The 13756-nt window shown below is 40.9% G+C and overlaps 1 long non-coding RNA gene across 1 annotated transcript; it reads right to left on the bottom strand.

The window, feature by feature from the left end:
* Nucleotides 1–3668: 3668 nt before the first annotated feature.
* Nucleotides 3669–13691, bottom strand: LOC120869163. Its single transcript, XR_005722450.1, has 3 exons — nt 13561–13691; nt 5196–5298; nt 3669–4187 (listed from the first exon to the last, which is right to left on the bottom strand). It is a non-coding gene; the product is annotated as an uncharacterized LOC120869163 (long non-coding RNA).
* Between the last annotated feature and the right edge of the window lie 65 nt (nt 13692–13756).

Below are 13756 nucleotides of genomic sequence, written 5' to 3'. Positions count from 1 at the left end.
AGTGTTTCGATTTCTTATTTATTGAGTGTTTTTATAGAAAAGGGAAGTTGATCTTTGTTAAGTGCTCTTCTTGCATCAGTTGAGATGATCATGTGGTCTTTGTCATTTGTTCTATTGTTGTAGTGTTACAGCAATTAACTTTCAGATGTTATACCAACCTTGCACTCCTAGGTTAAATGGAAATAAGTATTTCTTAAATTGAATTCATGATGAGCAAATTATGTAAGGACTGGGTAAAAATTAATTCAATAAATGACCAGAGAAACAAGACTGGAAAAATAATTTCCATTTTAAGAAAGTAACTAGTTAGGAATTATAGAAACCTTGAAAGTAGAATTGTTATTGTGGAAAGATTGTAAGAGACTATAAGAATATCAATTAAAGTACTTTACCACTCTTTGAGTCCTATAATTCTCATTTAAAGTTCTAGAACTAGATCTTCATGATATTCTAGATTTAACAAAACTCAACAACCTGTGTCAAATATCCCTATGGTATAAAAATTACTATAATACTTTTCTCATAGATTTGCTCAATGTCTGCCCCTCTTCTCTCTCTTTTAATCTCTTTCTCTCTCTTTCACACACACACACATACACACACAGACATATACACATATTCTCCCCAGGTACTGTCTTAAATGAGAGTATCATTGCTATCTATCCTTATTGCATATTTTAAAGTACTTATCCAAAAATTGTGTTAATTAGAAATATTGTAAAGTTATTTACAATTCTCTAATCAGATTCTACTCAGTGCTAAGACCCTCATAGAGAACCGTAAGGACAGAAAAACTTACTTTTAATTGTGACCCCAAGAATTATCAATATCTCTATTAGCAAGAACAAGGGCTTCATCTTCTAAGTAGCTCCTTCTTACTGTAACACAGGCAGAACTAGGTGGCTAGCTCACAAGCTTCCTCTTTTCAGGCCTGTAGGGGTCAGGACTTGGTTGCTAAGCAACAGTTTCCTTACTCTTGGGCCAATGAGCTGCCAGGAATTTCCTTTCAACCTGGAATGATGGCAGCTGAAGGACAGAGCAGGCTGTGGACAAGGAACCATATCTAGTTTGCTACTTCTCTGGTAAGAGATAAGTGGTGGCCTTGAAATAGGTAGGAGTTGCTCTCTGAACTCTTTTCAGAGTTGCTGGAAGTTCTTACATTTATGTTACCTCCAGAGGTGCAAGCTGCAATTATGGGAAAGCACAACTAAGCACATGAACTAACCTGACATCATCCTTTAATCTAACATCTCAAGGGTACAGTGGACAAGAAACATATGGACAACTATGTTGTCCCCATCTTGGTGAAAATGTTTCTTCTCTGTTCAAGTAAGGAACTGCTGACGTTTTACTGAGATCAAGTCAAATTTCAATCAATTATATTTTAAAGAGTGTTTCATTAAACATTTTTATAAAAGGTGTTTTAAAATGCCTTATTTATTATCTTAAAATACATGGGCATTTCACAAATGAATACCCTCAAGGCTAGGACCAGATATTAAAATGAGCATTTAGGTCATGAAAGTCACTCAGTTGTGTCCAACTGTTTGTGACCCCATGGACTATACAGTCCATGGAATTCTCCAGGCCAGAAAACTGGAGTGGGTAGCCTTTCCCTTTTCCAGGTGATCTTCCCAACCCAGGGATCAAACCCAGGTCTCCACACTGCAGGCAGATTCTTTATCAGCTGAGCCACCAGAGAAGCCCAAGAATACTGGAGTATTCTTCTCCAGTGGATCTTCCTGACCCAGGAATTGAACCAGGGTCTCCTGCATTGCAGGTGGATTCTTTTACCAACTGAGCTATCAGAGAAGCCTGAGTATTTAGGTAAAAGTATGGCAATATTAACATTATCCAAAGAAAGGAGCCAGTAGAGGAATCATACCTAAAATATACCCAATTTTTACAGTGTGTTCAGATAATTACTTCAGAAACAGATGTATTTATTGCCTTGAATTTTCAGGTTTACTTTACTCCCTTTATTGTTACTGTTGTGATGAATACTACAAAAACCCTAGAAATTTATTCTTTTACAGTTCTGGAGGTCAGGAGTCCAAAAGCATTCTTACAGGACCAAAATTAAGAGCAGATATAGGGACTTTCCTGGTGGTCCAGTGGATAAGATATCCAGCTCCTGATGCAGGGGACCTGGGTTTGATCCCTCATCAGGGAAGTAGATCCCATGTGCTGCAAAGAAGATCTGGTGTGGCCAAATAAATTTTTAAAAGTGTTTAAGAAAAAGAGAGAGGAGACCTAGTTTGTTCAGGGGAGAATCAATTCTTTGCCTGGAATTATCCAGGTTTTAGTGGCTGCCCACATTTCTCAGTTTGTGGCTATATCACTCCAATCTCTGCACAACCATTACTTTGCTTTATCCTCTTTTGTGGTTTAATCTTTCTCTGTCTCCCTCTTAGGACACTTGCAATTACATTTAGGGACCATCAAAATACAGGATAATCTCATCTCAAGATCCTTAGTCATATCTGCAAAGTTCCTTCTGCCACATAAAATAACATTCATAGGTTGTAGAGATTAGGTCCTAGAAATCTTTGGGATCATTATTTAGTCTTCCAGAGTCCCTAATATATTTTCTTTTCACTAAGGGACTTCAAAATATAACTGTCACAACATCTGTGCTTTTAAAAAGTCTCTAAATAAAATTTATTTAAACTCTTAATGTCATTCGTTAAATGTTCTTTACACAATCTTTTTACCAGTCCCCATTTGGATCCAGAATTATCAGCATCTTTCTGCAGATGATTTTGCTTCTTGTTTTCACTCAAACCATGGCCATTTGACCTATCTTCCCTCGACTTCCTTCTATGTCCAAACTTCTCTCACTTTTGATTCTATCCACATTTACTTTCTTTGGCACTTCAATCTATTTAGCATTTGTTCTTCTTTTTTTCTTTTCATCTCTCTCTTTTTCTTTTTGTTTCAATCTTTTTGTATTAATCTTCTTCTTAATTTAAAAACTCATCTCTCCTAGAAAAATTTTCTTTTGACTCTAGTATCCTTACTACTGATATTAATATCTTCTCTATTTATCTTTTAGCCTCTAAACATCTCAAAAGAATACTCTATAATCACTGCTCCTGTCTTGCAGCCTCTCACTTATTCTTCAACTATTTGCTTTTATTTTCACTAATTTACATAGACGATAAACCCAATTATCTTTTCTCAGTTCTTATCCTACTTAATCTCTGTGAGAAATCTGACATTTCTGATCATTAACCTCTTCTTGAAAATATAGTATTGTTTTTTTCTGAAAATGGAATTGCAAGTAATATTCTATACTGTTGAATAAACGTCTCATTCTTCTTCCACTGCATCCTTACTCATTCATTCACGTATTGAAAATCTGCCGTATGCTAAAGACGGATGGTGACACTCTTTGAGGTGTTCACAATAATTTTATTTGTTAGTTCCTCTCTTGTTCTTCACATTAAAATTAGGGTCTCCCATTTTGGTCTCATGTACTCTTCCTTAATTTTGCTAACATTTCTCTATAGATGCTTCCTTACATTTCATTCATTCAATAAACCTTTATTATGTGCCAGGCATTGGGCATTTTCTGTGAATGGTGAGCAACAAGATATATTTCCTGTCCTCAGAGAGTTTGTTAAGTCCAGAGTAAAAGATAAGTATTAATAAAATAATCTCAAAAAACCTGTGAAAAGTGTTTTATTGGAAAATGAATGAGTACTGATGACATATAAGGGGAAACTGTGTGAAGAGGTCAGATGGGGTCAGAATCACTGAAGGCTTTGCCAGGGAGAGAATTTTGCCAGCTATACTCTGAAGAACGAGAATGGGTTGGCTAAGCATGACATGTCCTAGGTATAGTGATAAACATGTGAAAAGGCCATGTGGTGAGAATAAGATGTGCTTAAGGAGCTGAAAAGCTCTAGGGCTGCTATGGTTGGAATCAGAGATGGGTGGCGGGGTGAAGCATGGTATAAGATAAAGCAGAATTGGTAGTGAGGGTCACTCCTAAATGATTCAGTTTTAATAATGATTGTTTTAGTCACCTTGGGTGGCCAAGACAAAATACTGCGTGGCTTGAACAACAGAAATCAATTTTCTAACAGTCCTAGAAGCTGGAAGTCTGTGATCAGGGTACAGCGTCATCTGCTTCTTGTGAAGGCTCTCTTTCTCTTGCAGATGGCTACCTTCTCACTTTGTCTCTACATGATGGGGGACATTAGAGTCAGGATTGTGGAGTCAGGGGGAAGGGGGAAGAGAGAGAGAGAGAGAGAAAGCACGTGAACTCTTCCTCTTTTTTAAAGGTCACAGTCCTACTGGATTAGAACTCCACACTTATGACCTCATTTAACCCTAATGACCTCCAAAAGACCCTATATCCAGATATAACCATATCATGGGCTAGAGTTTCAACATATGAATTTTGGGGGAAACTCAATTCAATCTATAATTAAGATCATCAGAAAGTCACTTAATGAGCTACAGCAGTGAAATGACTTGATCACATTTGATAACTCTAGATGCAGGGCATTGAACAGACAAAAGAGAGGCAAAAGTCGACAGGGGGACAGACAGTAAGGAAGTCTTTTATTCAGACTTAGCTTACTGCAGTGCTATTGGAAGGGTGAGTAATTCAAGAATAGTAGTACAGGAAATAAAACTGAGAAGTATAGCCATTCACTTGAAATGAGAGAAAAGTTTAAAGAGGTACCAGGGATGGTGCTTAGGTTTCTATATTGCTCAACTGAAATGGGTGAAGAAGCCATTCAGAGAGATGAAGATGCTGCTGCTGCTACGCGTATGTCACTTCAGTCATGTTTGACTCGGTGCGACTCCATAGACGGCAGCCCACCAGGCTCCTCCATCCATGGGATTCTCCAGGCAAGAACACTGGAGTGGGGTGCCATTGCCTTCTCCGGATGAAGATGCTAGAAGAGGTCTAAAAGATCAGTGTGTTACATGGTACATTTCAAATATTTCTGAGATATTAAATATTTATTTTAGTAAGCACCAGGATTTGGTGATGGACAGGGAAGTCTGATGTGCTATAGTCCATGGGGCAGCAAAGAGTCGGACATGACTGAACGACTGAAATGAACTGAACTGAACACTTTTCAATGGTATTTTGTCAGAGTAATTAAAACTAAATACTGAAACAAGGACCCTCTATCTACCAATGCCTTAACACAATACATAAGTTTCTTATTTACATCATAGCCTGATGTGGTACTCCTTGGAGGCCAGAGATACTCCTTCAAGCAGTGACTCAGGGATCTCAGTTCCTTCCTTCTTGAGATACTGTTTCTGTGATCACTGTGGAAAAGAAAGAGAATATGAATGAGTGCACAGATGGTCTGATGGTTAGGCCTGGAAGTGGCATGTGTAACTTTTGTCCCATAACTGACCCAGGATGCAGTCATATGTACTAACTAAATTCAAGTGAAAGTGAAAGTTGCTCAGTCGTGTTGACTCTTTGTGACTCCATGGACTATACAGTCCATGGAATTCTCCAGGCCAGAATAGTGGAGCAGGTAGCCTTTCCACTCTCTAGGGGATTTTTCTAATTCAGGGATTGAACCCAGGTCTCCCACATTGCAGGCAGATTCTTTACCAGCTGAGCCACTAGGGAAGCCCAAGAATACTGGAGTAGGTAGCCTATCCCATCTGCAGGGGATCTTCCTGACCCAGGAATTGAACCGGGGTCTCCTACATTGCAGATGGGTTCTTTACCAGCTGAGCTATCAGAGAAGCCAACCAACTTCAAGGGAGACTAGAAAATATGGTCTTGTTATGGACCAAGAAAGAAGACATTGTATTAGTGAGCATCTCTGCCACAGTCACTCTGTGGTAGTCGTTTTGTGTTTTGACTCATTTGATCTTTACATCAGTCTTATAAGGTAGATACTATATTTTCGTTTCCATATAACAGATCAACCCCCCTCCCCACAAAGTTCAGAGACCTTGAGTAACTTGCCAAGAGTCACATAATCAATAAGGGTAAACCTAGAATTTGAATTCAGATGAACTGGCTCCACATGCCTTTTTACCAGTGTGTAATACTGCCTCTTAAAGTTAAGATTCAGTACATGGTAGCATGTATAGGTCTAAAGTTCAAGAAGAAAGTTTTCCTGGAAATAATAAATTTGGGAGTTATTGATGTAACTCAGGATTTCCTAACCTCAGCAGTATTGACAGTCTTTGTGGTGGGGACTATCCTGTGCATCATAGGTCACTTAGCAGAATCCTTGGTTTATACTCACTCAATGCCAGTAGCATTCTTCCCTTAGGTGTGACAACCAAAAATGCCCACAGACATTGCTTGTGTCCCCAAGGGAGAAAGAATTGCCCCTAGCTGAGAATTATAGTTATAAATGGAGCCATGAATACGGATGAAATAATTCAAAGTAAAAAGTGAAAAGAGATAAGAAGCTATAGTTCTGAGTGTCAATGAACTCCAAAATGTAATGACTGGAAAGAAAGACGGGGCAAAAAAGGAGACTGTAAAGGAACAAAGATATTAAGAAGAAGTGGCGAGAATACACAGAAGAACTATACACAAAAGATCTTCATTACCCAGATAACCACCATAGTGTGATCACTCACCTAGAGCCAGACATCCTGGAATGCGAAGTCAAGTGGGCCTTAGGAAGCATCACTTCGAACAAAGATAGTGGAGGTGATGGAATTCCACTTGAGCTATTTCAAATCCGAAAAGATGGTGCTACACTCAATATGCCAGCAGATTTGGAAAACTCAGCAGTGGCCACAGGACTAGAAAAGGTCTCTTTTCATTCCAGTCCCAAAGAAAGGCAATGCCAAAGACTGTTCAAACTACTGCACAATTGCACTCATCTCACACGCTACCAAAGTAATGCTCAAAATTCTCCACTCAAGTCTTCAATAGTATGTGAACCATGAGCTTCCAGATGTTCAAGCTGGATTTAGAAAAGGCAGAGGAACCAGAGATCAAATTGACAACATCCTCTGGATCATCGAAAAAGCAAGAGAGTTCCAGAAAAACATCTATTTCTGTTTTATTGAGTATGACAAAGCCTTTGATTGTGTGGATCACATCAAACTATGGAAAATTCTGAAAGAGATGGGAATACCAGACCACCTGACCTTCCTCCTGAGGAATCTGTATTCAGGTCAAGAAGCAACAGTTAGAACTGGACATGGAACAACAACAGACTGGTTCCAAATTGGGAAAGGAGTATGTCAAGGCTGTATATTGTCACCTTGCTTATTTAACTTACATGCAGAGTACATCATGAGAAATGTTGGGCTGAATGAAGCACAAGCTGGAATCAAGATTGCTGAGAGAAATATCAATAACCTCAGATATGCAAATAACACCACCCTTTTAGCAGAAAGCGAAGATGAACTAAAGAACCTCTTGATGAAAGTGAACGAGGAGAGTGAAAAAGTTGGCTTAGAACCTGAGGAGTGGTGGCTGCGCAGGCACAGGAGGGCCTAGAGGAGCTATCCCACGTTGAAGGTCAGGAACGGTGGCGGTAAGGAGATACCCCTCGTCCAAGGTAAGGAACAGCGGCTGTGCTTTGCTGGAGCAGCCACGGAGAGATACCCCACGCCAAGATAAGAGAAACCTAAGTAAGATGGTAAGTGTTGCAAGAGGGCATCAGAGGGCAGACACACTGAAACCATACTCACAGAAAACTAGTCAATCTAATCACACTAGGACCACAGCCTTGTCTAACTCAATGAAACCAAGCCATGCCTGCCGGGCAACCCAGATGGGCGGGTCATGGTGGAGAGGCATAGCAGAATGTGGTCCACTGGAGAAGGGAATGGCAAGCCACTTCAGTATTCTTGCCTTGAGAACCCCATGAACAGTAGGAAAAGGCAAAATGATAGGATACCAAAAGAGGAACTCCCCAGGTCATTAGGTGCCAAATATGCTACTGGAGATCAGTGGAGAAATAACTCCAGAAAGAATGAAGGGATGGAGCCAAAGCAAAAACAATACCCAGCTGTGGATGTGACTGGTAATAGAAACAAGATCTGATGCTGTAAAGAACAATATTGCATAGGAACCTGGAATGTCAGGTCCATGAATCAAGGCAAATTGGAAGAGGTCAAACAAGAGATGGCAAGGGTGAACGTCGACATTCTAGGAATCAGCGAACTAAAATGGACTGGAATGGGTGAACTTAACTCAGATGACCATTACATCTACTACTGCGGGCAGGAATCCCTCAGAAGAAATGGAGTAGCCATCATGGTCAACAAAAGAGTCCAAAATGCAGTACTTGGATGCAATCTCAAAAATGACAGAATGATCTCTGTTCGTCTCCAAGGCAAACCATTCAATATCACAGTTATCCAAGTCTATGCCCCAACCAGTAACGCTGAAGAAGCTGAAGTTGAATGGTTTTATAAAGACCTACAAGACCTTTTAAAATTAACACTCAAAAAAGATGTCCTTTTCATTATAGGGGACTGGAATGCAAAAGTAGGAAGTCAAGAAACACCTGGAGTAACAGGCAAATTTGGCCTTGGAATGCGGAATGAAGCAGGGCAAAGACTAATAGAGTTTTGCCAAGAAAATGCACTGGTCATAGCAAATACCCTCTTCCAACAACACAAGAGAAGACTCTACACATAGATATCACCAGATGGTCAACACCGAAATCAGATTGATTATACTCTTTGCAGCCAAAGATGGAGAAACTCTATACAGTCAGCAAAAACAAGACCAGGAGCTGACTGTGGCTCAGATCATGAACTCCTTATTGCCAAATTCAGATTTAAGTTGAAGAAAGTAGGGAAAACCACTAGACCAGTCAGGCATGACCTCAATCAAATCCCTTATGATTAAACAGTGGAAGTGAGTAATAGATTTAAGGGTCTATATCTGATAGATAGAGTGCCTGATGAACTATCGAATGAGGTTCGTGACATTGTACAGGAGACAGGGATCAAGACCATCTCCATGGAAAAGAAATGCAAAAAAGCAAAATGGCTGTCTGGGGAGGCTTTACAAATAGCTGTGAAAAGAAGAGAGGTGAAAAGCAAAGGAGAAAAGGAACGATATAAGCATCTGAATGCAGAGTTCCAAAGACTAGCAAGAAGAGATAAGAGAGCCTTCTTCAGTGATCAATGCAAAGAAATAGACGAAAAGAGCAGAATGGCAAAGACTAGAGATCTCTTCAAGAAAATTAAAGATACCAAGAGAACATTTCATGCAAAGATGGGCTCGATAAAGGACAGAAGTGGTCTGGACCTAACAGAAGCAGAAGATAACAAGAAGAGGTGGCAAGAATACACAGGAGAACTGTACAAAAAAGATCTTCACTACCCAGATAATGATGATGATGTGATCACTAATCTAGAGCCAGACATCTTGGAATGTGAAGTCAAGTGGGCCTTAGAAAGCATCACTACGAACAAAGCTAGTGGAGGTGATGGAATTCCAGTTGAGCTGTTTCAAATCCTGAAAGAGGATGCTGTGAAAGTGCTGCACTCAATATGCCAGCAAATTTGGAAAACTTAGCAGTGGCCACAGGACTGGAAAAGGTCAGTTTTCATTCCAATCCCAAAGAAAGGTAATGCCAAAGAATGCTCAAACTACTGCACAATTGCACTCATCTCAAATGCTAGTAAAGTAATGCTCAAAATTCTCCAAGCCAGGCTTCAGCAATACGTGAACCGTGAACTCCCTGATGTTCAAGCTGGTTTTAGAAAAGGCAGAGGAACCAGAGATCAAATTGCCAACATCTGCTGGATCATGGAAAAAGCAAGAGTTCCAGAAAAACATCTACTTCTGCCTTATTGACTATGCCAAAGCCTTTGACTGTGTGGATTTCAATAAACTGTGGAAAATTCTTCAAGAGATGGGAATACCAGACCACCTGACCTGCCTCTTGAGAAATTTGTATGCAGGCCAGGAAGCAACAGTTAGAACTGGACATGGAACAACAGACTGGTTCCAAATAGGAAAAGGAATACGTCAAGGCTGTATATTGTCACCCTGCTTATTTAATTTCTATGCAGAGTACATCATGAAAAACTCTGGACTGGAAGAAACACAAGCTGGAATCAAGGTTGCTGGGAGAAATATCAATAATCTCAGATATGCAGATGACACCACCCTTATGGCAGAAAGTGAAGAGGAGCTAAAAAGCCTCTTAATGAAAGTGAAAGAGGAGAGTGAAAAAGTTGGCCTAAAGCTCAACATTCAGAAAACAAAGATCATGGCATCTGGTCCCATCATTTCATGGGAAATAGATGGGGAAACAGTGGAAACAGTGTCAGACTTCATTTTGGGGGGCTCCAAACTCACTGCAGATGGTGACTGCAGCCATGAAATTAACAGACGCTTACTCCTTGGAAGAAAAGTTATGACCAACCTAGATAGTATATTCAAAAGCAGAGACATTACTTTGCCGACTAAGGTCCGTCTAGTCAAGGCTATGGTTTTTCTTGTGGTCATGTATGGATGTGAGAGTTGGACTGTGAAGAAGGCTGAGTGCCGAAGAACTGATGCGTTTGAACTGTGGTGTTGGAGAAGACTCTTGACAGTCCCTTGGACTGCAAGGAGATCCAACCAGTCCATTCTGAAGGAGATCAGCCCTGGGATTTCTTTGGAGGGAATGATGCTAAAGCTGAAGCTCCAGTACTTTGGCCACCTCATGCGAAGAGTTGACTCATTGGAAAAGACTCTGATGCTGGGAGAGATTGGGGGCAGGAGGAGAAGGGGATGACAGAGGATGAGATGGCTGGATGGCATCACGGACTCGATGGACGTGAATCTGAGTGAACTCCGGGAGATGGTGATGGACAGGGAGGCCTGGCATGCTGCGATTCATGGGGTCGCAAAGAGTTGGACACGACTGAGCGACTGAACTGAACTGAACTGAACTGAAGATCATGGCATCTGATCTCACCACTTCAAGGCAAATAGATAGGGAAACAATGGAGTGAGTGACTTTATTTTTTTGGGCTCCAAAATCACTGCAGATGGTGATTGCAGCCATGAAATTAAAAAGACGCTTGCTCCTTGGAAGAAAAGCTATGACCAACCTAGATAGCATACTAAAAAGCACAGGCATAACTTTGCCAACAAAGGTCCGTTTAGCCAAAGCTATGGTTTTTCTATTAGTGATGTATGGATGTGAGAGTTGGACTATAAAGAAAGCTGAGCACAGAATAATTGATGCTTTTGAACTGTGGTGTTGGAGAAGACTCTTGAGAGTCCCTTGGATTGCAAGGAGATCCAAGCAGTCCATCCTAAAGGAAATCAGTCCTGAATATTCATTGGAAGGACTGATGTTGAAGCTGAAACTCCAATACTTTGGCCACCTGATGTGAAGAAACGAGTCATCTGAAAAGACCCTGTTGCTGGGAAAGATGGAAGGCAGGAGGAGAAGGGGACAACAGAGGATGAGATGGTTGGATGGCATCACTGACTCTATGGACATGAGTTTGAGTGAGCTCTGGGAGTTGGTGATGGACAGGGAGGCCTGGCATTCTGCAGTTCATGGGATCACAAAGAGTCGGACATGACTGAGCAACTGAACTGAACTGAACTGAAAGGAATGGCCAGACAGGAGGAAACTCAAATTGAAGTGAAAGTGAAAGTCTTGCTCATTCGTTTCTCACTCTTTGTGTCCCCATAGAGTATATAGTCCATGGAATTCTCCAGACCAGAATACTAGAGTGGGTAGCCTTTCCCTTCTGCGGGAGATCTTCCCAAATTAGGGATCTAACCAGGTCTCCCACATTGCAGGTGGATTCTTCACCAGCTGAGAGCCACAGGGAAGCCCAAGAATCCTGGAGTAGGTAGACTATCCCTTCTGCAAGGGATATTCCTGACCCAGGAATTGAACTGGAGTCTCCTCCATTGCAGGTGAATTCTTTACCAACTGGTCTATCAAAGGAAAAGAACACTATAAGGACCAATAAGAGGCAATAGTGTTAAATGCTGCTGAAAGATCTAGTAACAGAAAGATTGAACAGTGTTCACTAAATATAACATGAAAGTCATTGATTACCTTAGCAAAAGCCATTTCTGTTGATTTATAGGAGAGAACCCAGAACTCAGATTTGAGTGAACTGCAGAGCAGAAAGCAGGATGTAAGAAAATGGACACACACAATATTTTGAAAGGAAGAAGTTATAGGTTCTGCTAGTAGTAGTGGGTGTGGGATCACAGGAGGAACTTTTCTTTTCTTTTTTTTTTTTAACGTGGTAAAGATCTGAGAAAGTTTAAAAGTTGATGGATGGTCCCAGTTCTATGAGTCAATATGAGATAAAGGATAATCAATAGTGTAGTATTCCTAAGAAAGCACAGGTGGATTGCTTGGCTCTGGGTTGGGGTAAAAGCTTCTCTGTTGTAACAGAAGAGATGGTGCCTATATAATACACTTTCCTGTAAACACATAACATTTTGTATTTATAACTAAGAATTCAATATTTTTCTCACAAAATTGAAACTGTTTCTGTATTGTTCACTTTATTATTAATCATATTGCTGTTTCTCAATTATACCATGAAACCCTATATTCTTTCTCTTTCTCATTCTCTTCCCCAAATCTATTTTGTTACCAATTATTATTGGTTTTGCCTTGGTAATATGCCCTTTACTAAAGTTTACCTTTTATTTCCACTGCCAGTAAATGAGTATTTTTATTACTAGTTCAAATTTCACTTCCTTCTTGAAGCTTTCCTTATTTCTCTCAATTTTTTTAGTGTTTCACAGTGTTAAGAGAAAAACAGAAGCACTGTCACAATAAAAATTTTACCTGTGTTATTAGTCATTTTCATGAGTGTCCTGTTACTCAGAACATTTCATTCTTTACAATTCTAAGTGGGGCCTCCCCCTTTCTTTTCTCTTAAAAGAAACTGTGTTCCAAATAATCACTTGCTTTTACACATCTGACTTACCTACAGCACAGATGGCACAGCACTTCAATGATCAAACGCGGATTCACCACTTGCATCAAATCAGCCTTGTAGATTTGATCTTTAGAAACAGCATAAATTTGGGGAGGGGGTTACCAAATTTCCTCTAAATTCTAAGTCATTCTACTCTTACGGAGGACTTAAGTACAACTGGGTTTTCAGAACACGCGCAGACTAGTATTGCCCAGATTCAAGAGAACGCTTTAGATCAGCAGCTTTACCTGAAGCAACTGGCGGAGAGTAAAGTAAGATGACGGACTTTGATTAACACCCACTTGAACCTGCTTTGATGCAAGTTCTTCAGTTTTCTATATAAAGTTTTGGCTGCTCACTCCTCCCCGGGTCTTAAAACTCTTGAGTAGTTCATTTTACCTCTGTTCCTTCCAGACTTCACCGGAATCGAGTGAAATATGTAGTTTCTACTACAAGGTCGAGGAGCTGATAGTGTATGGTTTGGAATCATCACCTAATCCTTTCCCTTCTTTCAGTTATATTTGCCCACTACGAGGAAATCTTCAGATTCTGTGGTAAAATCCGTCCAGACGGGGCGACGAGAGCGAGCGAGTACAATTCGTGCTGGCTGACATCCCTCCCACACATACAGCTTTAGGCCCTGGGGCAGCGTTGCCCATCTACTGTCACCTGGCGCACCTGGCCCTCCTCATAGGCCACGCCCTCGTGTTCTCCCTCCGCAGCGAAACCAGAGTGTAGCCCCAGCTCTTCTCAGAGTTCCCAGGTGGCCGCCCCACGCCACGCCCCAGTCGTGAGCCACCTCCAGCCCCCTCGCGCCCTGGCTCCGCCCCCTCCAGCTCCCCCACGTCTCCGGCGTCAGGCCCGAGCCTGCGCC

The sequence above is a fragment of the Oryx dammah genome, unplaced genomic scaffold, assembly GCF_014754425.2.
Source record: "Oryx dammah isolate SB20612 unplaced genomic scaffold, SCBI_Odam_1.1 HiC_scaffold_10, whole genome shotgun sequence".
NCBI classification, from domain to species: Eukaryota; Metazoa; Chordata; class Mammalia; order Artiodactyla; family Bovidae; genus Oryx; species Oryx dammah.
The sequence above is the reverse complement of the archived record's forward strand: the minus strand, read 5'-3'. Positions and strand labels throughout refer to the sequence as shown.